The sequence below is a fragment of the Meles meles genome, chromosome X (genome assembly GCF_922984935.1).
Source record: "Meles meles chromosome X, mMelMel3.1 paternal haplotype, whole genome shotgun sequence".
NCBI classification, from domain to species: Eukaryota; Metazoa; Chordata; class Mammalia; order Carnivora; family Mustelidae; genus Meles; species Meles meles.
The window spans coordinates 14423694-14449747 of NC_060087.1; the positions used below are offsets into that span (position 1 = coordinate 14423694).

Sequence of the window (26054 nt, forward strand, 5' to 3'; positions counted from 1 at the left end):
AAAAATGGGGAGAAGACATGAAGAGACATTTCTCCAAAGAAGACATCCAGATGGCCAACAGACACGTGAAAAGATGCTCAACATCACTCATCATCAGGGAAATGCAAATCAGAGCCACAGTGTGTTCTCACCTCACACCTGTCAGGATGGCTAATATCAATAACACAAGAAACAAGAGTTGGTGAGGATGTGGAGAAAAAGGAACCCTCTTGTACTGTTGCTGGAAATGCAAACTGGTGTGGCCACTGTGGAAGACGGAATGGAGGTTTCTCAACAAATTAAAAACAGAACCACCATATGATCGATTCAGTAATTCACTATGGGGTATGTACCCAAAGAATATGAAAACACTAATTTGAAGGGTTACATGCACCCCTATATTTACTGCAAATAGCCAAATTATGGAAGCAACCTAAGTGTCCATCAGTAGATGAATAAAGGAGATGAAGAAGATGTGGGGAATCACACACACACACACACACACACACACACAGATACATTATTCAGCCATAAAAAAATAATGAAATCTGGCCATTTGCAATGACATGGGTGGAGCTAGAGAGTATAGTGTTTAGCAAAGTAAGCCAGCCAGAGGAAGACAAATACCATATGATTTCACTCATATGTGGAATTTAGGGAACAAAACAAAGGGGGGAAATAAAGGAGAGAAACAAACCAAGAAATAGACTCTCACTATAGAGAACAAGCTGATGGCGACCACAGAAGAGCTGGATGGGGGAGACAAGTAGAACAGGTGAAGGGGATTAAGGAGCGCACCTGTCCTGATGAGCACTGAGTAACTTAAGAATTTCTGAATCACTGTATTGGACCCCTGAGACTGATACAACATTGCACGTGAACTATACTATCCTGACAATGCCCACTTCCTGACAATACCACAGACTTCGGATTAGACTTTCCCACCCCAACTCCACCTGGGAAAGGAAAGTGACTCACCCCCAATACTACTGGTGGGGCTAATTTGGCTAAATGTAACTACAGCCCCTTTGACAGTGATTGGACAGACTCCCAGGTCTAAGCCTGTCAGCACATGGTACTCTCCCAGGTTCCTGGATTATTCAGAGGTTTGTGTACAACCAGATTCGGGCCAATGAGACACAAAGGACACTTTGGGGCACGTCTCACAAGACAGCTAGTTCCTGTCTTCCTTGGGTGTTCTGGGGTGTGGAGCTGAGCCCCCCAGTTACTGCAGTATTCTCTAGCAGCCTGGGAATCAAGCCACCCTGTGGAGAAGACCTGAGAGACTCTCAAGAGAGAATAAGTCAGAGTCTTTTATTTGACAGAGAAGGACACAGGGAGAGAGCGAACACAAGTAAGGGGTGTGGGAGAGGGAGAAGCAGGCTTCCCGCCAAGCAGGGAGCCAGATGCAGGGCTCCATCCCAGCACCCTGGGATCATGACCTGAGCCGAAGGCAGACACTTACTGAGCCACTCAGGCGCCCCTAAGTGAGCCTTGATAGACCCAAGGCTCATCACCGCCCTGCCACCAGGCTCTTCCATATGTGGGGCTATTAACTTGCCATACTTTCCAAGCCACTTTAACATAGATTTCCTAATATATGAAACCAAAACTGATTTTTCCCACTTGCAAATGGAGCTATCATGAGGCAAAAAGGAATGAGAACAAACGCGATGAAAACAAAGAAATTTTGCTCTTTAACATTACAATTACAGATAATTAGGGCATCTGGGTGGCTCAGTGGGTTAAGCCTCTGCCTTCGGCTCGGGCCATGATCTCAGGGTCCTGGGATGGAGCCCCATGTTAGGCTCTCTGCTCAGTGGAGAGTCTGCTTCTCCCTCTCCCTCTGCCTCTCCCCCTACTTGTGCACTCACTCTCTCTCTCTCTGTCTCTCTCTGTCAAATAAATAAGTAAAATCTGAAACAACAACATTAGGGGTAATTATATCTACTTGAACCAAACCAAAATTTAGGACGGCTCTCCTGTAATAGGGACAAGGGTATTACCAAGAAGGTCTGGTTCAATATGTCCAGAACCAATAATGATTATGCCCACAGGCCGAACAGACAACTGCTCTGCGGAGTGCCTGAACAGGATATGGTAGTGTGGGTCTGGGCTCCCAAAAGGGAGAGTCAGAAGTTCTGGAATTCTGAGCTGTGGTGCGAAGCGGCAGGAAAGTCCACAGACTTGGTCGTCAAAATGGGTCTGAAGTGGCACTGAGAGGGACACCACTTTCGGCCCGTGCCCCAAATGCCATGAGCCCCTTGACTGAAGGCTAAGAAGAGGAATATGAGGAAGTTTAGGAGTCCCCAGCATCTCACCACAGATTTGGGGATTTGAGCCCCTACTGGGATTTGTGTAGGAGATTTATATGGAATAAGAGAACAGCGGGATGGGAGTCCCCATGACACGAAGGTGAGGGGAGAGAGAAAGAGATCCCCATCTAGAGGGCCCTGAAGACCCACTGCTGAACCAGACTTTTACAGATGGCAGAGAAATGTGGCTGACACAGTTTTGCCAATGGCAGGCCATTTACGGTTTTTAAGGGACCTCTAAATAGACCTGCTATATACCAGGCACTGTTCTGAGTGCTTTACAAACATTTATTCATTCCCCCTCAACAAGCCCATGAAACAGCTATTCTTATCATCCTTATTTTCAAGATCAGCCAACTGAGGCACAGAGAGGTTAAGAAACTTGCCCGAGTTTGCACAGCTAGAAACCAAGGCTCAGAGAGAATAAGAAATTGGCTCTAGGTCACACAGCTGGCAAGTGAGGTGCAGCTGGTCACACAGCTGGGAAGTGGTGGAGTCAGGATTCGGATGCAGGGTTTACAGCCAGGGCCCACGCTCCCAGTCACCACGCTCCACTGCACACGCTGCCACATTTCAGTGTCATTGCTGACTTGCTGCTCGATATCCCCTCCCAGGGATGTTCCTCTCTGCATGACAGTTCCCCCTAGGGCCTTGGTGAAGCTACAGCAGATTTCAGCACATGTGACGGTTGTGGGCGGTTCTTCTGTTGGGTCTGGCCCTCAAGCCTGGGACCTCGCGTTGCCACAAACCAGCCCGAAGAACAGCCAAAGCTTTGGGTTTGTTAGAAATGCAGCCGACCAGGAGGCTCAGGCCAACCATTTCCCTCTTTACCAAGCTTCCTGATCATTCCAGTCCTCTGCCCATCACATACCCTCCTTCTTAAATACTATCATCAGTGCCGGGGTCATTAGGGAGAAAACCAATGAAGAGGAAATGATTATAAAAGTTACATCTGCTGTTCAGGCAGCTGTTCCCTTTCCTCGTTAAGACAATCAATCATATTTCAACATCATTTTTGTAACTAGGAAAAGGCTTCATTTATTCTAACACTAAGGAGCAGGAATGAGGGAATTAAATCCCATAGGTCTTTAGCTGATAGGATTTTTTAAATATTCTGTCCTCACCAATGACCTAATTAAGCTTTCAGAGAATGATAAACTCTCAGCTCCTCTGTCTCGTTTCCATCTGTGCCTTTGCAGAAGGGGAGCTCCACACCCCTAGGAGTCCATGCCTTCTCTTCTGGCTTTCTCTTTAGCTTCCGTCTTCATAGATTAAGCCCAAATTTCTCTGACTTTCTGCAAGGGCTTCTTGGAAAGGTATAATCATCACTAAAACCTTACCATTAAGCTGCAGATTTTCTCAGAGACATTAAGTCCTATTTCTGTGGAATCACAGAACAGTAGGGTAGGAAAGTTTTCCCTTGTAATGACCATGAGCCCCAACCAGGGAGAGAAAATGCCCAGGTTCATGTATCAACTTTGTCCCTTACTAGCTATTTGACCTTGGGCACATTATTTAGCCTCTTTGGTGCCTTGGTGTCTTCATATGTAAAATGGAGAATGAAAGTACACACCTACCTCCTAGGGTTGTCATGAGGATTAAGTTAACAGTACGTGTGAGGCACTTACAACAATGCCTGGCACACAGTAAAGGCAAAATCGTAGGTTTCTCTATTATCACGGCTACTGCTGTTGCTGCTACTGTTGACATTACCTGGTCCATCTGGCTCTGATGCTTATGTGCCCTCTTGAACATCCTCTTCTTCAAAACCTCAAGGTCAGGTCACCCCAACCACATGCCTTCTCCATGCCTACGCCCTGGTTCTCAAGAGCTTTGGGGAAAATCAAATAAGCGCATGAAATGCAAACTCATGGTCTCCCAGCTAAGCACACTCCCCAGATACTCTGTTGTCTGTGCCTCTCTGCATCAGTCATGGTCCAGGGAGAAAGACAAGCAGCACAGTTAGTTCCGCAGAGGTAAAGCAGGGATTGGAGGTGAAATTGCTGAAATGAGTATTGGAGGAGTCAAAAGGTAGAGGGGGGATGCTGAGATAACACAGAGATGGGAGCTATAGGAATCAGAGGCCACCCCAGCAATGTGGGGGAATGGAAGGGAAAGAACGGGGTTATCAGAACCTAGAAGTCTGGAAGAGGGATCCCATGGAACTGTTATCCAGATCCCCAAAGAGGGGCGTTACCCATCTCTGAAGGGACACAATAAGGCTGATAATGAGAGTGTTGGGAAAACCACAAACTGGGTGATATGAACTGCTACTGCTGGGCTGATGCTCACAGCAATAGGAAATAGGCACGAAACCCACAGGAAGCAAATGGGAAGGAGTAGCCGCCTCTTCTGGCTCCCATTGCCAGACTGATCTTTCTAAAAATCAAGCATGGCTGGGTCACAAGCCTTCTCAAAGCCCTTCTGTGGCTCTCTCTGCATCTCCAGCGAGTCTGGAATGCAGTTTGGCATAGGGGGGAACTGGAGGTGGCCCTCACTATGCCGAGTACTTTCCCACACCCGATACTCTCTCTCCTATGACACCAGTGCCAGCCATATTGAATTCACCGCCTTCTTCCAAACACTCCATGTCTTTGTTCCAGCCTGAACAGCTCTTCTCTCTGAAGTCTCTGTTGATCACCTAAGCTGAAAGGCTAACCCAGTGTGTAATCACCGTAAGCCCTTCGTACTTCTTTTAGCTGATGCTGCTGGGGCCCTTCCCACATCTCTTTGGCCTTTGCCTCTACTGGAAGGCTGCTTACTATAAACACCAGCGGCTCCGCTAAGGGCTGTGTATCTGCCCACCAAAGTGCACCTGGCCACGTGGTCAGGAGTTATGCTAGGGAGCTAATCTCCCTTGAGGCAGTCTTCAAATACTGACTGGCATAGTCGTGTGACCCCCCTTGGTGAGGAGAATAAGGCATGTTTTATGCTCCCAGAGCTCCCTGGGGAGGTTGAACCCCAGTTTACTATAGTAGTAACTACCTGGCTTTCTTTGGCTCTCTTCCTCAATTCCTTGATCTTTTCTACCAGTGCTCCCTGGGATCGCTTTCCAAATAAACTGCTTACACTCAAATCCTTTTCCCATTGCCTGTTTTGGGAGAAAGTCAAGTGAAAATACTTTTCTGATAGCCCATGACACAGTGTTGTACTTAATTGCTTAAAGGTCCCTCTCATCCTAAGTGCTCTCAGTTTTCTGAGGGCCAGGACCTTATATCATTCTTTTTTTTTATATCTTCAGATAATAACACGGTGCCAGGCACATGATAGGCCTTCCATCCATGCTTATTGACTGAGGGGAGATACGTGAAAACCAGAAGAGTGTCACTGCAGAATGTGATGTGTGATGAGCAGGGATTACTGAAGGAAGCTGGCAAGGAGCTTTGAAATTACAATTCACATTTTTGGAGGTAGGGCTACTCAGGGAGCCAAAACAAGGCAACAGAATTACTACTATTAATCTTTCCATTTCTTCAGAGGGGAATGAAAGCACAGTACCAGAACTATAGACGCATACACGTATATACACACGCAATGAAATGTGAGTCACAGGAATTTTGCCCCTTCACCATATCCCATAGGTATGGTCCCAGAGCAGCTGTCACCTCCGATTCTTACAAGCATAGATCCCTTCACCCAGCTTGAAGAAATGTCATGCCAAAGTCCTATCAGTAAGCCAGCGCTTCTTCTCTGAGAAGCTCAGAGAACAGGCAGTCCTAATACTGTCTGACATGGCTGATGTCCAGATTAAAGGCCATCTGCTCCCTCTCTAATCAGGACCCACCATGTTGGGCACACTCCCTCCAGCTTAATCCTTCCTCTGAATGAGACTGACCATAAATAAGAGTCCTGCCCCAATGCCCAGGAGTGTCCCACTTCTCTTATGATGGCCAGCATTAGAAATAAAACCACCACATACCAGAGTCATCTCAGCTTCTTGCCTGGGAGAACTTCTGTGAAGCCTAAGGGCTGGGTTCTATCATGTAAGTCAGTCTGACCTCTTCTAGCCAAGTTCTACATCAACAGTTTCCTACCATATGCCCTCCTGCCTGGACAGCTTGCGGGTCTCTAAATCAAGACATTTCATGACTTTTTCCAATACTGTAACTACTAGACAGGATTTTAAAATAACAATTATTTCAGTATCTAGCTTTTTTGAGCCCCTACAATACACGAGTACTAGTTACAAAGCACTGTGCAAAATGTTTTACATAGAGAAGCCCATTCAAACCTCCGAACAGCTAGACAGGAAAGGCGAGTGGATTAGCTTCATGTCACAGCAGGGGAAACGGAGGGTGTGCATAACTTGCTTCAACACAGGCAACTGCTAAGGCTGGACACTCCACCACAGTGTTATTCTGGCATTATTTCAAACTTCATACAATAGAATTTTAGTTCTGGAAGGGACTACAGAGATTAACCAAACTCCAACCCCCTTCTGAGATGCTCTTCCCTGGTAACTGAAGGCATGGTCTTGGCAGACAGACAGACTTCAGTATAGGACTTACAGGCCGAACACTTAATCTGTGTGATCATAGACAGGCCTCAATCTCCCCATCTATAAAATGGGGGTAATAATAGGTACCTCCTGAGTATAGGATTGCTATGAGGGAAAAATGAGATCCTGTATGAAAAGCACTTCGCCTGTTGCTTAGCAAGTGCTGATTAAATATTAGCTAACACATACACAGTACTAACGACATTGCCAGTACTCTTCTAAGTGCTTGTCACATATCCAGTTAAACTTAATTCCCACAATATGATGTAGCTATCATAATCCCTACTTTATAGATTGATTAACTGAGGCACATGTTGGCCACCAAACCACAGGTCCAAGAAGCTCAGAGAACACGGAGCAGGATAGATGAAAAAACAAAACAAACTACTGCACCTAAGCATATCATATTCAAATGGCAGAAAATCAAAGATAAAGAAAAAAAATCTCAAAAGAAGCCAAAGGAAAAAACATATTACCGATAGAGAAACAAGGATAAGAATTGTCGGACTTCTCAGAAACCATGCAAGCAAAAAGAGAGTGAAATGAAATATATAAAGTAGGAAGAGAAAACCCCCACCAACCTAAAACTCCGTACCATTTGAAACTGTCCTTCAAAAGTGGAGGAGGAACAAAGACTTTCTAAGACAAAAATGAAGAGAATTTGTTGCCAGTAGACCCACCTTGCAAGAAATGTTAAAAGAAGTGCTTCCAGTTATAGAATGAGTAAGTCATAGGAATAAAAGTCATAACATAAAGAATATAGTCAAAAAACTGATGTATTGAGATAGACGGTAGCTACACTTGCAGTGAACATAGCATAATACGTAAATTTGTCAAATCACTATACTATACAATTGAAACGACTGTAATGTTGTATGTCAACTACATTTAAAAAAAAAAAAGTTCCTCAAAGAACAGGAAAATTGGGGGCGCCTGGGTGGCTCAGCGGGTTAAAGCCTCTGCCTTCGGCTCAGGTCATGATCCCAGGGTCCTGGGATCGAGCCCCACATCGGGCTCTCTGCTTGGCTGGGAGCCTGCTTCCTCCTCTCTCTCTCTCTGCCTGCCTCTCTGCCTACTTGCCTACTTGTAATCTCTATCTGTCAAATAAATAAATCTTAAAAAAAAATAAAAAATAAAAATAAAAAAAAATAAAAAAAAAAGAACAGGAAAATTGTATAGGTCAGAAACTTGGACCTACATAAAGAAAGGAAGAACACCAAAGAAAAGATAAAAACTTATTTTTCTTATTCTTAACTGCTCTAACAGATTATTTGTTCAAAAAATAATGGTAAGAATGTGTGCAATTATGTATGCTTACATGTATGTATGTATGCTTACTTATATGTAAGTGTAAGTAAAATGAATGACAGTAATGATTCAAGACATGGGAGGGAGGAATTCAGATTCTTCTGTTATTACAAAGTACCTGCACTATCTCTGAAGTGGTATAGTGTTACTTTATTTTTTTTTTTTTTGAAGATTTTATTTATTTATTTTGACAGAGAGAGATCACAAGCAGACAGAGAGGCAGGCAGAGAGAGAGAGAGGGAAGCAGGCTCCCTGCTGAACAGAGAGCCCGATGCGGGACTCGATCCCAGGACCCTGAGATCATGACCTGAGCCGAAGGCAGAGGCTTAACCCACTGAGCCACCCAGGCGCCCCGGTATAGTGTTACTTTAAAGTGGACTTGGGGCCACTTGGATGGCTCAGTTGGTGGAACATGTGACTCTTGATCTCAGGGTTGTGAGTTCAAGCCCCACGTTGGGTGTAGAGATTAGTTAAAAATAAAATTAAGAAATAAAGTGGACATGGATTCACTGTACTTATACACTGCAAACTCTAGAGCAGCCACTGTGAAAGTAAATTAAGTAGTAGATATACTAAAAAAATGAGACAAAATGAAATCATATAAAATGCTCAGTCAAGACCACAAAAGGCAGAAAATATATGGAAGACAAAAATAGGAACAAAAAATAAGGGCAACAGAGTAACAAATACTGTAGAGAGCAATCCAATTGTATCAATAATTACTTTAGACATCAGTGGTCTACATAAACCAATTAAGTCGTGACCAAATTTCTGCAATAAACACTTCTGGTTCACAGTTAAAAAAAAAAAAAGGCAATGATTGTCAGAGTAGATAAAAAGAACAAGATTCAACTATATGTCATCTACAAGAAACTCACTTTAAATATAATAACACAGGAGCACCTGGGTGGCTCAGTCAGTTAAGCATCCGACTCTCAATTTTGGCTCAGATCATGATCTCAGGATGGGATTATGCCCCACATCCACACTGCACACGAAGTCTGCTTAAAAGTCTCTCTCCCTTGCCCTCTACCCCTGCCCTCAACACCCACATGCATGCGCAGGCTCTCTCTCTCTCTCTCTCTCCTCTCTGTCTGTCAAAAATCAAGATAAAAATCAAGATAAAAAGCTTCTGCACAGCAAAGGAAACAGTCAACAAAACAGAGAGACAACCCATGGAATGGGAGAAGATATCTGCAAATGACACTACAGATAAAGGGCTGATGTCCAAGATCTATAAAGAACTTCTCAAACTCAACACTCAAAAAATAATCAAGTCAACAAATGGGCAGAAGACATGAACTGACACTTCTCCAAAGAAGACATACAAATGGCTAACAGACACATGAAAAAAATGTTCAGCATCATTAGCCATCAGAGAAGTTCAAGTCAAAACCACATTGAGATACCATCTTACACCAGTTAGAATGGCAAAAATTGACAAGACAAGAAACAACAAATGTTGGAGAGGATGTGGAGGAAGAGGAACCCTCTTACACTGTTGGCAGGAATGCAAGTTGGTACAGCCACTTTGGGAAACAGTGTAGAGGTTCCTCAAAAGGCCCCTGGGTGGTTCAGTGGGTTAAAGCCTCTGCCTTCGGCTCAGGTCATGATCCCAGGGTTCTGGGATCGAGCCCCACATTGGGCTCTCTGCTCTGCGGACAGCCTGTTTCCTCCTCTCTCTCTGCCTGCCTCTGTGCCTACTTGTGATCTCTGTCAAATAAATAAATAAAATCTTTAAAAAAAAAAAAAGTTAAAAATAGAGCTGCCTTATGATCCAGCAATTGCACTACTGGGTATTTACTCCAAAGACACAGATGTAGTGAAAAGAAGGGCCACATGCACCCCAATATTCAGAGGAGCAATGGCCACAATTACCAAACTTTGGAAAGAGCCAAGATGCCCTTCAACAGACAAATGGATAAAGAAGATGTGGTCCATATACAAAATGGAGTATTACTCAGCCATCAGAAAGGATGAATACCCAACTTTTGCATCAACATAGATGGGACTGGAGGAGATTACACTAAGTGAAATAAGCCAAGCAGAGTAAGTTTCACTTACTTGTGGAACATAAGGAATAGCATGGAGGACATTAGGAGAAGGAAAGGAAAAATGAAGTGGGGGAATCAGAGCGGGAGACAAACCATGAGAGACTATGGACTCCGGGAAACAAACTGAGGGTTTTAGAGGGGAGAAAGTTGGGGGAATGGGTTAACCCACTGATGGCTATTAAGGAAGGCATGGATTGTATGGAGCACTGGGTGTTATATGCAAACAATGAATCATGGAACACTACATCAAAAACTAATGATGTACTATATGGTGACTAACATAATAAAAATTTTTTAAAAAGAAAAATCATAAAGAAAAGTCATAAATAAATATCATAAATAAATATCAATTATTTCTTTAATATAATTTAATGTATTTTATTTACTATAATTAAAATTATTAAATAACATATAGATGAACTATAAAGGAATGGAGTAAGATATGCCAGGCTAACACTACTCGAAAGAAAGCAGGAGTAGCTATATTAATTTCAGACAAAGCAGACTTTAGAGCAAGGAAAGTTATCAAGGATAAACAGGGTTATTTCCTAATGATTAAAAGGTCAGTACTCTAAGAAGACAATGTATATGCACCTAACAACAGAGCATTAAAACACGTGAGGCAAAACAGATAAAACTGCAAGGAGAAATAGATAAATCCACTATTGTAGGTGGAGACTTTAACATCCCTCTATCAGAAACAGACAGAGCAGGCAGAAAAGCAGTAAAGCCAGTTGAACTCAACAGCACCATCAATCAAGTGGATTTCATTGACACCTACAGATGACTCCATTCAACAATAGCAGAGTACAAATTCTTCTCTAGCTCACATGGAACATTCACCAAGATAGACCACATTCTGAGCCATAAAATGCACGTTAATAAATTTAAAATGTATCTTAATAAGTTTAAAATATATGTTAATAAGTTTAAAAGGATAGAAATCCTATAAATGTGTGCCCTCAGACCACAATGGAATTAAAGTAGAAATCAATAACAGAAAGTAGATGGAAAATACCAAAATACTTGGACAGTAAGAATACATTTCTAATTAACACATGATTCAAAGAAGAAATCAAGAGAAATTTTAAAATATTTTGAATTAAATAAAAGTGAAAATACAATTTATCAAAGTTTGTGGGACACAGTGAAAACAGTGCTTTAAATGTTATTTATAGCATCTAATACATATATTGCAAAAGCATAAATATCTAAAATCAGTTATCTAAACTTCCACTTAGAAAACTAGTAAAAGAAGAGCAAATTAAATCCAAAGTAAGCAGAAGAAATAACAAAAGTCCAAGCAGAAATCAATGAAACTGAAATCAATAAAGAAAATCAATAAAACCAAAAGCCATTTCTTTGAAAAGATCAATAAAATCAATGAGTCTCAAGCTAGGCTAACTAAGAAAAAAAGAGGGTAGACAGAAATTACTAGTATCAGAAATGAAAGAGGAGACAGCACTCAAAGATAAAGGACATTTAAAGATCTCACGGACATTAAAAAGAAGATAAGGGAATATTATGGAAAACTCCAGGCCAGACCCTGATAACCTAAATGACACAAACCAATCCCTTAAAACACAGAATCTGCTAAAACTCACACTTGATAAACTTGATTAGAAAATAGCTAAAAATACTCTTAACATATGCTTGGTCCTCAGTATTTATCCAGATGAATTAGAAACTTATATCCACACAAAAACCTGCACATGGATGTTTGTGGCAGATTTTTATTTTTAATAAATTGCCAAATTATTAATAACTGCAAAATGTGGAAGCAATCAAAATGTCCTTCAAAAGGTAAATGGATAAACTGTAGTATGTCCAGGCAATAGAATAGTATTCAGTGCTAAAGAAAAAATGAGCTATCAAGCCATATAAAGACATGGAGGAAACTTAACACGTACTACTAATCAAAAGAAGCTAATCTGAAAAGGCTACATACTGTATGATTCCAAATATATGGAATTCTGGAAAAGGCAAAATTAATGAGAGGGTGAAAAATCAGTGGTTGGCAGGGCTTAGCAGAGAGACAGGGATAAATAGAGCACAGTGGACTTTGAAGGCAGTGAAAACTATCCTGTTATGACACTATAATGGTGGGTACACGTCATTATACATTTGTCCAAACCTACAGACGGTACAATATCGAAATTGAACCCTTAAGGTAAACTGTGGTCTTTGGGTGATTGATATGTCAATATGGGTTCACTGACTGTAACAAATGTCCCAAGCTGGTGGGCAATGTTGTTAGTGGGCGAAGCTGAGTATGTGCATGTACGCGACCAGGGGGTAAAAGGCAACTCTGTACTTTCTCTCAATTTTGCTGTGAACCTAAGACTTCTCTAAAAAATCAAGTTTATTAATTTTTTAATAAGTTAAATGGTACATTCTGCAACCAGCAAAAGAGTTCAAGCTTCAGCTAAATGTAAAATAAAGAAGAAAAAAAAAAAGAAAGAAGCTGAGGTACAGACTGTTTTAGGTAATAACAGCAGAGCCAGAATTTGAACCCTGGCAACCTTTCTCTGGAATGTGTTCACTTGCCCTCTATACCAACTTGCCTCTCAACTGTTTGTTGCTATTATTACTATTATTTTGCAAATGGAAAAAGTGAGGCTCAGAGGGATCTGCCACTTGCCAGAGTCCTAGATTCAGGGAGAAACAGTCTAAGATTCTGGGTTTCCTGAACCCCTAAATCCTAGTTCCTCCTCCACTCTCTCACAGTGCCTCTACATTTCCCCATGTCCCCTCCCCGCAAATATCTGGACAGATCCATGTGTATTGTCCTGGAAAAGGGGAAACTTTTGTTCCAAGCACATTTCAATACTCAGATTCTTTTGGAAGCAAAATGAACTCCTCACTTTCAACCTGGCTTTACCATCAAACTGAGAAGAGGATATGGGCTAATGCTAGCCATCAATGAATAAAGGGTAGGTGGCCAATCTGCTTCAGGACTCCAGCACTTTGATCATGCCTGGTTTAGGCACCAATTTGCATGGATGCATGAAACACATAGCATGAGTAGAACAAAGACCAGAATGAAATTCAAGTAGGTATATAGCTGGGAAACGACTGGTAGATGCAGATTTTAAAAAGAAAAAAAAAAAAAAAACACCCACTGAGAAGCACTAGAAAAGAGCTGGAGACCATTTTTTTTTCTTTTAAAGCTTGTCCAGCTGAAAGAGATCTGCTTTGGTATAATTCCCTGACCCACTTTTTTTTTTCCCGATAAGAGATAGATAGCCAAGATACCCAGATGTGAGGGATAGTCTATTTGTAGAAGGCACTTATTTGATTAGACACTGCTTTCATTTTATAGCAATTCATATTTCCAAGGGCATCTCTTTCTTTGTTTCATTTTACATCCCAATTTCTATTTCCTTCCACAAAACCCAAAGCTCTATATTTTTCAAGTTAATACCACAGTGCACCAGAATGCATGATTATGTGCAGTCTAATTTCCTTTAGGTCACGCGCTCACATTCAGTTATTTTATACATATTGAGAATAGAGCTATCTTTGCTTTGAATTTTTAAGCTGTGAGTTCTGTCTGCTCTAAGATAAATTAGACATAATTCCTAAGGCTTAGTGTGCTCTGCTGAACTACCCTAAGGCCCCAGAATTTCAAACAAATGCCTTTCTTTTTCTCCTTTCAGAAAACTAAGCTGGGTCTCAAAGTATGTCCCTTGCTATTGTGATTTCTTATTATTTTCTTTCATCCTTAGAAGAAATCTTGCAGTTCAGTATGATCCAATGCCTCAGTCACAATTGGCTGAGTGATGTTCGTTTAAATAATAACCTTCCCAGATGGCTGATGTTAGCTTTGGGTCAAAACATCATGAAATTAAAGAGTGATCGACGTTCAAAAATCACTGGCATGTTGCTGGGTGTGTAGGCATAATGTAATTCTACCAGATTCTCTGTTTCATAACAAACCTGAGAATAAGAAGTTGGAGGAGGCAATTTGGGGGCGGGGTGTTGCTTAGTTAGGAGGAGAGTGATAAGAGGAGTTTCCGACCTCTTTGGATGAAGAGCTTCAGAAAAATGACAAAGGACGGGCACCTGGGTGGCTCAGTAGATTAAGCATCTGCCTTCAGCTCAGGTCATGTTCCCAGGGTCCCGGGATGGAGCCCCACGTCAGGCTCATGCTCTCTCTCATTATCTCTGTCTCCATCTTCTCTATCAAATAAATAAATAAAATCTTTCTTATATGACAAAGGAGCTATGTATGTGTATGTGTATGTCCATAATAAGATGTCATGCACAACAATACTAATAGATATCCCATCTACAATACCCAGTCCTGGGAAGACTTTCAAAGAGAAAGAATGTACCACCTATTATCAAACCTATGGTAGGTTTTATTGTCTGGAAGGTTAGAAGTGTCTTCAGGAGGCTGGCAAAAATTTGAGCTGAACACAAAATGGTACTTTCCCTTAACTCCATCCTAGTATAATTCTACCAAGGGATTCGAATTATGAAATGTCAAAGGTTCATTTATAATCTCTACTTTCACCCCATATGAGAAAATATATTATCCCATTAAATATACTTAAATTTGGTATATACTGTGACCAACTAAGGAGTCCTACCAAAGAGAATACCTTTTTTCCACTTTTTTTTCCACTCCTAAAATTAACACTCAAAGGTAGGTAAGCCAAGGATTAATGATTCCCTTCCTGTATATTTTGTATACATTGATTTACACTTTTTAAGACATTGTCACACATTTTCTTTGACCTTTACAACTCTAGGGAGAAGGAAGAATAGATATTGTTTGAATCATTTTACCATTGAGGAAACCAAAATCTAGAGTAAGGCCAATTATTTGGACCAAACTATGCCCCTTTTCCTTTTTGGCATACATCAAGACTACAATTTCAATCCTTTGCAGTTAGGTGTGAACGTGTGATGGGCCCTGTCCAAGAGAAGGTAGGTAGAAGTGATTTGTACCACTTCAAGGCCTGACCCATAAAATCCTCAAAAATATAAGCTCCCCATTCTTTTTTTTTTTTTAACACCAGCAGTTTAGCGAATATTTATTGGGTATTAACAAGACCGGGCATCAGAAGCTGGAGTACAGATGTCAGGGAGTAAGCAGAGAGAGAACAGCATTCCAAGGTGACGGTAGAACAACTCCTATGAAGAGCTGGGAGAGAACTGGGTGCAAGAGAACAGACTGCCCAAAACAGGCCCCAGCAGGAGCCCACTGAAGAAGAACCAAAGGGCTAGAACACTGGTCTTGACTGTCCCCTACTGAGTTGGGCAGTGGTCCCAGTGAGAATGATGGGTCAGCACAGTCAGAGAGAGCACACACCCCCATTTTTTCCCTCAATGACTAGCTGAATGAAGACTACTCAAAAAACTTAGAGAATAAAGGCTATAATCTGGAAGAAGTTTGAGTCACCAATTGGAGGAAAGTTGTCTAGGAAAGCCAGTCAACTAGGAATATGTATTGATATTGTATGAGTGAGAAAGAAGCATACTTTGTTTTAAGTGATTGCAATTTGGGAGTTGTTTGTTGCAGCAGTTACCTTACATTAATACAGAGAAGTTAAATGATTTGCCCGGTGTTATACAATTAGTTTTTTAAAATAAATAAATAAATAAAGTCACCGAGCACCTGGGTGGCTCAGTTGGCTCAGCATCTGCCTTTGGCTCAGGTCACGATCCAAGGGTCCTGGGATGGAGCCCCACATCGGGCTCCCTGCTCAGCCGGGAGTCTGCTTCTCCCTCTGCATCTGCCTCTGCTCCCCTTGCTAGTGCTTTCTCTCTCTGCCAAATAAATAAAATTAAAAAAAAAAATAAAGTCAGGACTAGAACTTTGTTCTTCTAGTGCATAGTTTAATATTCATTTATTTACCAGCACCAACCTTAACAGGCACCCTGCTGTACCCTGTTGCTATGTAGTAACTGAAAGACTGAAAAGTATGACAAATGAGCCACATGTAGTCAACACTCTGAAGGTGACTTCTTTCTGTTTCTTCCATGTGTTCTTCTAGTAGTTATCTGAAAATTATCTCTCCTGAGTTCCTTTCCTTCCTGGTAGTACAACCGAAAGTTAATAAAACATACATTCTCTCCTACTGAGATAAACTCAAACAGACTTCCTTTAAAAGGACACTGATGAATGAAGCTGCCAGTACATGCAGATAAAAAACAGTGACTAAAGTCCCACTAGGCATGGGTCACAGATAGATTGTGTCAAGGAGTTGGAGTCCAGAAGCAAGTGTCAAGACAAGAAGAGGTAGTGAATCCTTTAGGGGGAGAGACATTAGTGAGATGAAGATTCCATTAGGTTGGAGAGAGGTGCAGGCAGTGTTTCAGCACCTTGGAGAGCTCCTACGACTCATTGGTACTCTCACGGTGTTTATGCTCGAACCCAAGCATGTGGTTTGCCTGTTCTTCTGAACTCTCTGATAACAGGGCTCATGTCCTTTCTGTGAAAAGCTTCATCTGTATAGAATAAGAGATTCATTCTCATTCCTTCTGAGTTCAAGGCCTGTGTCCAGTAGGTAAGTTGGAGCTGCCTCATCTAGCCTTACTGAAAACCACATGAGATGTTCACACCGTGGAAAATCTAGAAAAGTACATTCTCAAGGGACTTCACCCTCTTTATGTTTTAGAAACTCTCTTCTGGGTCAGAGGCTGGTGCTTAGGTGGGCCTGGGCTCCAAACACTTCACCGAAGCAAAGCCATATTACTATATGAACTACATCATAGCCCTATAATCTTAACAGGATGCTCATCAAAATTATGGGTCCCTTTCTTTCTGAAAGTGTGTTCTCAAGCTTCTTAATAGTCTATGAAAAAGAACTCTATAGAAAAATTAATTTTAAGAAAACTTGGATTAAATACTTAATACTTAAGGTGCTGTTATATATGTTTTCTCTCTACAAAATACAATGTGATAAACATCTTCAGACATATAATTTTTTTTTCCTCTCTTGGGATTATTTTTCCCTTTAGAGATATGTTCCCCAAAGTGGAATTCCTAAGTTAAAGGATTTGAACAATGCTCTCAATTGACAGGTATGGCCAAATCCAAATGGGATTGTGTAATTTTACTTTCACTGGAAGTATATAAAAGTGTCAGTTTTGAGATGACTGGGTGGGACAGCTGGTTAAACATTCAACTCTTGGTTTTGGCTTAGGTCATGATATCAGTATTGTGAGATCAAGCCCTGTGTCAGGCTCCACACTTGGCCCAGAGCCTGCTTGAGATTATCTCTCTCCCTCTCTCTCTACCCCTCCTGCTCATGTTCTCTCTCTCTCTCTTTCTCTCTCGTGATTTCTCTAAAATAAATAAATCTAAAATATATATGTTAGTATCACTTTCACTAGTATCTGATTAGTAATTTGATTTGTATTCTTTGGTGTTTATACCTCGAACTCCTTTGATAAAGTGCCTAGAACTGTGCCTGGCCCACTGTAGATGCTCAGTAAGTATTTAAGATTGAAGTGAAAGATTTAACACTTTCCCATTTATATCTGTTTACTGACTATAGTTCCTCATTTGGAATTGTCTTGTCTTTTTTTCTTTATTATTGTGATATTGATGTTTTCCTTTTAATTTGTCTAATATATTAAGCCTGTTTTCCATTTGTTAAAAAATATTTCCTCTATGCTTTTAAAATTTCTTATATATAAAGTTTTAAGTTTTTTATGTAGTCAGATTTTTCAGTCATATTTGTAAGGTCTATCACTTTAAGGCTTATCTCTCTTTAGAGAGAACTCCAGAGACCTCATAAAATTCAGTGTTTTTCTTTATGAATTAAGTTTCTATATATATTTTATTCATCTGGCATTATGGGGTGAGGTGTGGGTCTAAATTGATTTTTCTCTAAATTAGTAACAGATACACCAATACAATTTATAGCTGGAGCTTCTTTTTCCACAGTGTCTTTTGACTTTGACCAGTGGCTCTCAGTAGGACATCTGGGTTGGGAAAAAAAGGCGGGGGAATGAGTTTCAAATACCATGAGAGAATATAATATGAGGTAAAAGAGAATTATCTAACACTTTGCTGTGTGGGTTACATGACCCCGCTCTCAAAGGGTTTACAATCTTTTTGTCAAAGGTCAGATTTTTGTTTACTTCACTTATGTGTTCAAATGTAACAATCTAGCTGCCTTAAAGTTTTCAAAGTAGGCATTGAAATTTCACTTTTACCACAACTCAACCACAACCACAACTCAGATGTGTGGTATAAATGTAGTTTCTCTATTTCCTAAAAACCTGATATATTAGGGGCGCCTGGGTGGCTCAGTGGATTAAGCTGCTGCCTTCGGCTCAGGTCATGATCCCAGGGTCCTGAGATCGAGCCCCGCATCGAGCTCTCTGCTCCGCAGGGAGCCTGCTTCCCCCTCTCTCTCTGCCTGCCTCTCTGCCTACTTATGATCTCTCTCTCTGTAAAATAAATAAATAAAATCTTAAAAAAAACAAACAAACAAAAAAAAACTGATATATTATTCTTCGCAAATCCCTATGGCACTTAATTCTGATCCCTGAGGACTTCTCAATGGAGCCTGGTCAATGGAAATGGAACTGGTCTTGGAGAAAAGGTGTCCTTGTATTCTCTGGTGCTGTGTCCCCTGCTAGCCTTGAGGTCAGGGTCCACAGCTGATGATGTTGTCTATTTCTAGTTTTGTTTAGTTTTGTTTTCGCTCAGTCACTATTCTAGGAACATATTGGCCCTCTCCCTCTAGCTGCTTTAATCTCATCTCTAGAAATCCTTCTCACTCCCCATCAGAACTTCCTTCTCACCCCCGGAAACAGGATTCACTCTTTATTCTCTGTGGTGGCCAGCCTCTTGCAGGCTTCCAACACAGGGTCCACACCACATGGGAACTAAGGTTGACTCAGGTTAACTTAACTAAGGTTGACTAAGGTTAACAAAGTCCTCGCTGCAGGGGACACTATTGGTTCTTCACAGTGATCCCCTTTGCCAACTAATTCAACAATCCTTCCAGAGGTTGTGTGTTGGTTGCTAACTGCTTACCAATGTCCCTTTCTTTAAAGAATGTCACCCAACTGTGTGGGGCCATTTTACCCAGGAAGATAGGCTTACCCCCTCCTTTGAGGTACCGCTCACAGCCAAGGACTAAATGCTACAAGGGGTATGGAATTTTGGCCCCCTTGACTCAAGGAGAAACAACTCTATGGTACAATTCATACTACAGAACTCCCTATGGGATCAGGCTAGAGTTAAGAACACATCCTTGCTTAGTACCTTCCCCTGCCCTGTCCCACTTCCCACTTCCCTCACTCCCTCTCTCCTGAGAACATTCCTCCAATAAACAGCATGCACCAGACTCTTTATCTCAAGCTCTGCTTCTACTGAACACGACCTAAGACACAATGTCTAATAATTCCTCTCCTTACTAGGCTGAGTCATCCCATGTTGGCACACTGGTCTCTGTCCAGAGGACTCTTCTGAGACTTTCAAACCATGAATGAGACAAAAGTTCCCTGGCCTCAGTTTTCCCCAAATTTATCTCTCAACACAACCCCAGCCTTTTCCTCAGGCCATGCCTGTATGAGAGTTCTTAATACATCAAAATACTAGTTTTCTCAGCTTTGTGAAATTGAAAATACCTTACCACACTCTGTGGTTTATCTTTTCACTCTTTGTATTTTTTTTTTTTTTTTGATGAACAGAAGTCCCTTTTCCTTATAGTTAGGGTATCTTTTGTATCTTGTTTATGAAATTCTTCCCTACCCACTAGCTCATGAAGATATTTCCCTATATTATCTTCTACAAGCTTTTTATTTCTCATGTTCAGGTTTTTAATACATGAATATATAGGAATATATTAGGGGGTATAGTGTGAGATGGGGTTTAACTTAATTATAGCCACTCATCTCAGTATTATTTATTGTCAGGACTGACATTTCTCCTCTGTTCTACAGTACAACATATGTCAAATACCGACCTCCTGCATGGATATTATCTCTGGGTTCTTCATTCTATTCCACTGGTCTATTTTTTTTCTATCCCTGAAGAAAATATATACTGTCTTGATTACTAAGGCTTTGTAATACTTTTCTTATCTAGTAGATAAAGTCTTCCCCTTTATTCTTCTATTTCAAAAGGGTAATGGCTATCCTTAGCTTCTTGTATTTCTATATGAATTTTAAAATCAGTTTGTCAAGTTCCACCAAAACACATTTATTGCAATTCCACTGAATTTAGAATGAAATTTGGGGAAAATTGGCATCTGTTTTGCTCATATTTCCTATGTCATATCTCCCCCTCTCTGTATTTCTCTAATGTCTCAGAATAAGGTTTGATCACTTTTTTTCTGTAGATGTCTTGAACATCTCTTATTATATTTATTTCTTGGTATTTTATATCAAATTCATCTTGTTTGTTGCTGATATAGAGAAATATACTGGATTTTTGGATACTGAACTTATTATATATCCTGAGACTGGGCTAAATTCTCTTATTAAGTCCAATAGTTTATCTGCCAAACCATTTGGATTTTCTATGAATATAATTATACCATCTGCAAATACTGGCAGTTTTCTGCATCTCTCTTTCTAATTCTTATGCCTTTCTCTTATTTTGTGCACTGGCCCGAACACTAAAAGATGTTGAATAGCAGTGATTATCGGGGCATCCTTGTCTTGTTCCTGATCTCCAAGGAAAAGTTTTCAACATTTTACCATTTAGTAAGTTTGCAGTAGGTTTTTGAGAGATTAAGAATATTCTCTTCTGGGCACCTAGGTAGCTCAATGGGTTAAGCCTCTGCCTTTGGCTCAGGTCATGATCTCAGGGTCCTGGGATCGAGTCCCGCATCGGGCTCTCTGCTCAGCGGGGAGCCTGCTTCCTCCACTCTCTCTGCCTGCTTGTCTGCCTACTTGTGATCTCTCTCTCTCTCTCTTTCTCTCTCTCTCTGTCAAATAAATAAATAAATAATCCTTAAAAAAAAAAAAAGAATATTCTCTTCTGAGGACTTCCAGGAAAGATGGCAGGGTAGGAGGACCCTAGCTTACCAGAGATATACCTGGATAACACCCACATCAGCGTAAATAACCCAGAAAACAACCCAAAGACTGGCAGAACAGACTCTCCACAGCTAAATATAGAGTAGAGGCCATATTAAAAAGGGTAGGAAGGGCAGAGACATGGTCAGAAACCAAGCTGACCTGTAGGACTGTCCACGGGAGGGAGGGGTGTTGTGGGTACAGAGGAAAGAAGAGCAGTCCCCACCCCAGGCACCCCAGGAATGGGGAACAAGCACCTGGGAAGACAAATCCCCATAAAATTTGGCTTTGAAAACTAGAGAGGCTTACCTTGATGAGTTCTTACAATCAGTGGGACTTAACAAGTAGAACTTTAAAAATCTGTGGGCTTGACTCTTGAAGCGCCAAAGGGTGACAGTAAATAGTCCCCGCCCTTAAAGAGACAATACAACAAACAGCCCCAGACAGATATAGCATAGAAGCAGCAGTTTGAAAAATGCCTGAGGTATATAGGATGGACCATCCAGATTGGTAGGAAAGAAGTAAAACCTTCACTATTTGCAGAGGACATGATACCATATACAGAAAATCTGGGGTGCCTGGGTGGCTCAGTCAGTTAAGCATCTGACCCTTGATATCAGCTCAGGTCATGATCTTGGGGTTGTGAGAGCAGGCCCCACATCAGACTCCACACTGGGCATGGAGACTGCTTGGGATTCTTTCTCTTCCCCTTCCTTGGCCTCTCCCGCCTCTATAAAAAACAAAACCAAACCTGTAAGACTCCGCCAAAAAACTACTAGAACTGGTAAGTGAATTCAATAATCAACATACAGAAATTCACTGCATTTGTATACACTGATAATAAAGTAGCAGAAAGAGAAATCAAGAAAATAATCCCATTTACAAGTGCACTAATAATAAAACACTTAGGAATAAACCGAACCAAGAAAGTAAATGACCTATACTCTGAAAAGTATACAATACTGATGAAAGAAATTGAAGAGGACCAAAGAAATTGGAAAACATTCCATGCTTATGGATCAGAAGAAAAAATACTGTTAAAATGTCTATACTACCCAAAGCAATCTACACAGTTATGCAATTCCTATCAAAATACCAACAGCATTTCTTACAGTGCTAGAATAAAGAATACTAAAATTAGTATGGAACCACAAAAGACTTCAAAGAGCCAAAGCAACCTTGAAAAGGAAAAACAAAACTAGCATCACAATTCTGTACTTCAAGTTATATTATAAAACTCTAGTAATCAAAACATTATGGTATGGTATGGTATAAAAATAGACACATAGCTTGAGAGAACAGAATAGAAAACCCAGGAATAAGCCCATAATTATATGGTCAAATAATCTTTAGCAAAGGAGGAAAGAACATATAATGGAGAAAAAAGTCTCTTCAACAAATGGTACTGGGAAAACTGGACAGCTACAAGCAAAAGAATGAAACTGGGCCACTTTCTTACACAAAAATAAATTCAAAATGGGGACGCCTGGGTGGCTCAGTTGGTTAAGCGGCAGCCTTCGGCTCGGGTCATGATTCCAGCATCCTGGGATCGAGTCCCATATTGGGCTCCTTGCTCGGTGGGGAGCCTGCTTCTCCCTCTGCCTCTGCCTGCCACGCTGTCTGCCTGTGCTTGCTCTCTCCCTCTCTCTCTCTCTCTCTGACAAATAAATAAAAAATCTTTTAAAAAAATAAATAAATAAATTCAAAATGGATTAAAGACCTAAATGTGAAACTGAAACCATAAAAATCCTAAAAGAGAGCACAGGCAGTAATTTCTCTGACATTGGCCATAGTAACATTTTCCTAGCTGTGCCTCCTGAGGCAAGGGGGGGGAAAAAGCAAAAATAAACTACTGGGACTATGTCAAAATAAAAAGCTTCTACACAGAGGAAATAATCAACAAAATTAAAAGGCAACCTATGGGATGGGAGAAAATATTTGCAAATGACACATATGACTAAGGGGTTAGTATCCAAAATATATAAAGAAATTATACAACTCAACACCCAAAAAACCCACAAATAATCCAAATTAAAAATGAACAGAAGACATGAGCAGACATTTCTCCAAAGAAGACATCCAGATGGCCAAGAGACACATGAAAAGATGCTCAATATCACTCATCATCAGGGAAATGCACATCAAAACCACAAAAAGATACCACCAGTTACCTGTCAGAATGGTTAGCATCAAAAACACAAGAAATAAGTGCTGGTGAGAAGGTGGGAGGAAGGGAACGCTTCTGCCGGTACAAATGCACACTGGTACAGCCACTGTGGCAGACAGTACGGAGGTTCCTCAAAAAATTAAAAACAGAATTATTATAGGATCCAATAATTCCACTACTATTTGCCCCAAAAGTACAAAAACACTAATTTGAAAAGATATATGTACCCGTTTACTGCAGTGTTATTTACAATAGCCAAATTATGGAACTAAGCCACGTGTCCATCAATAGATGAAAGGATAAGAAGACGTGGGGGGGGGGTGTCTGTGTATTGATGTATGTGTGTGTGTAATAGATTACTGAGCCATAAAAAGGAATGAAATCTTGCCACTTGCAAAAATATGGATTAATCTAGAATATAATGGTAAGTGAAACAAGTCAGTCAGAGAAAGACAAAATACATAATTTCATTCATATGTGAAATTTAAGAAACAAAACAAACAAAGAAAAATGAGACAAATAAAAATCACTCTGAAGGGGGGCCTGGGTGGCTCAGTTATTAAGGTCTGCCTTTGGATCAGGTCATGATCCCGGGGTCCTTGGATCAAGCCTGGCATTGGGCTCCCTGCTCTGTGGGGAGCCTGCTTCACCCTCTCCCACTCCCCTGGCTTGTGCTTGCTTGCTCTCTCTCAAATAAATAAATAAATAAATATCTTTACCAAAAAAATCATTGTGAAATACAGAGAACAACCTAGTAGTAACAAGAAGGGGGTGGGAGGGGGGGATGGATGAAATAGGTAAAGGGGATTAAGAACACACTCATCATGGGGCACCTGGGTGGCTCAGTCATTGGGCATCTGTCTTGGGCTCAAGTCATGATCCCAGGGTCCTGGGATTGAGCCCCACGTCAGGCTCCTGGTCAGCGGGAAGCCTGCTTCTCCCTCTCCCACTCTCCCTGCTTGTGTTTCCTCTTTAGATGTGTCTTTGTCAAATAAATAAAAAAAAATCTTAAAAAAAAAAAAAAAAGAAGGAGCGCCTGGGTGGCTCAGTGGATTAAGCCGCTGCCTTCGGCTCAGGTCATGATCTCAGGGTCCTGGGATCGAGCCCCGCATCGGGCTCTCTGCTCCACGGGGAGCCTGCTTCCTCCTCTCTCTCTGCCTGCCTCTCTGCCTACTTGTGATCTCTCTCTCTGTCAAATAAAAAAAAAACAAAAAAGAATACACTCATCATGATGAGCACTGAGTAATCATGAATGTTGAACGTTGAATCGTGAGTTGCGTAAGATGGTAGAGGCCATTCCACAGCGGACCTAGACCAACGAGCATCAAGTAGCTACCCAAGGACATAATCAAGTTTTTTTTTTTTAAGATTTTATTTATTTATTTATTTGACAAAGATCACAAGTACGCAGAGAGGCAGGCAGAGAGAGAAGAGGAAGCAGGCTCCCTGACAAGCAGAGAGCCCGATGTGGGGCTCAATCCCAGGACCCTGAGATCATGACTTGAGCCGAAGGCAGAGGCTTTAACCCACTGAGCCACCCAGGTGCCCCCATAATCAAGTTTTTAAAGGACCACAGTTCGGATTTGTTTCTTGCAGAACAGAAGTTATTAGGAAACTTTGAAAATGTGGACACAACAGCTAACAAGGACCATTTGGTTACAGCCTATAATCATCTTTTTTAAAAGTAAGCATTTCAAGGGTACTGAAAGCATATGTAAAGTGTCTGAGCGGGTTAAATGTGAAGCTTAATGAAGATAAACCCAAAGAAACCAAGTCTGAAGAGACTCTGGAGGAGGGGCCACCAAAATGTATAAATTGTGTTCTGAAAAAAGGAGGTAAAACCAACTTTCCCAAAACAGGAGATGCTGTTCACTGCTGGTATACAGGAACACTACAGGATGGGACTGTTTTTGGTACTATATTCAAATGAGCTCAAAGAAGAAAAATGCCATGCCCTTAAGTTTTAAGCTTAGAACAGGCAAAGTTATCAGAGGATGGAATGAAGCACTCTTGACTATGAATAAAGGAGAAAATGCGCAACTTGGGGTGCTTGGGTGGCTCAGTGGGTTACGCCTCTACCTTCCGCTCAGGTCATGATCTCAGGGTCCTGGGATCGGGCCCCACATCGGGCTCTCTGCTCAGGGGGAGCCTGCTTCTCCCTCTCTCTCTGCCTGCCTCTTTGCCTACTTGTGATCTCTCTCTGTCAAATAAATAAATATAATCTTTAAACAAAAAGAAAGAAAGAAAATGTGCAACTAGAGACTGAACCAGAATGGGCTTATGGAAGGAAAGGACAGCCTGATGCCAAAATTCCACCAAATGCAAAACTCCATTTCAAAGTGGAATTAGTGGGTATTGATTAAAAGAGCACTGCTTCAGATATAAAGACATCATGATGCAACAATAAAACATGGCCTTGAAAAAACTTATGGAACTAATGAAACCCGGTTACCACTGTTAGGGAGGAGTCAACTTGAAAATTCAAGAAACTAAATATTGTTTACTCGATCCCGAACTTTTAAGATATGTAATCCATTATAATTCCCTAAAGTTTGAAATATTCTACTACAGCTGTATAAAATACTGGTTAAGAACTGGCTTCCCTTTTACCTCTTGTTGTAAACTAAAAGGTTCAATAAAAATACATCCATTGTCAAAAAAAAAAAAGAATTTTGAATCATTATATTGTATACTTAGGGGCACCTGGGTGGCTCAGTGGGTTGAGGCTTCTGCCTTCG

At 41.0% G+C, this 26054-nt stretch overlaps 1 pseudogene; it reads left to right on the forward strand.

The window, feature by feature from the left end:
- The window catches only part of LOC123934551, a 62494-nt pseudogene extending 36815 nt beyond the window's left edge, over positions 1 to 25679 (forward strand).
- The last annotated feature ends 375 nt before the right edge of the window (positions 25680 to 26054 follow it).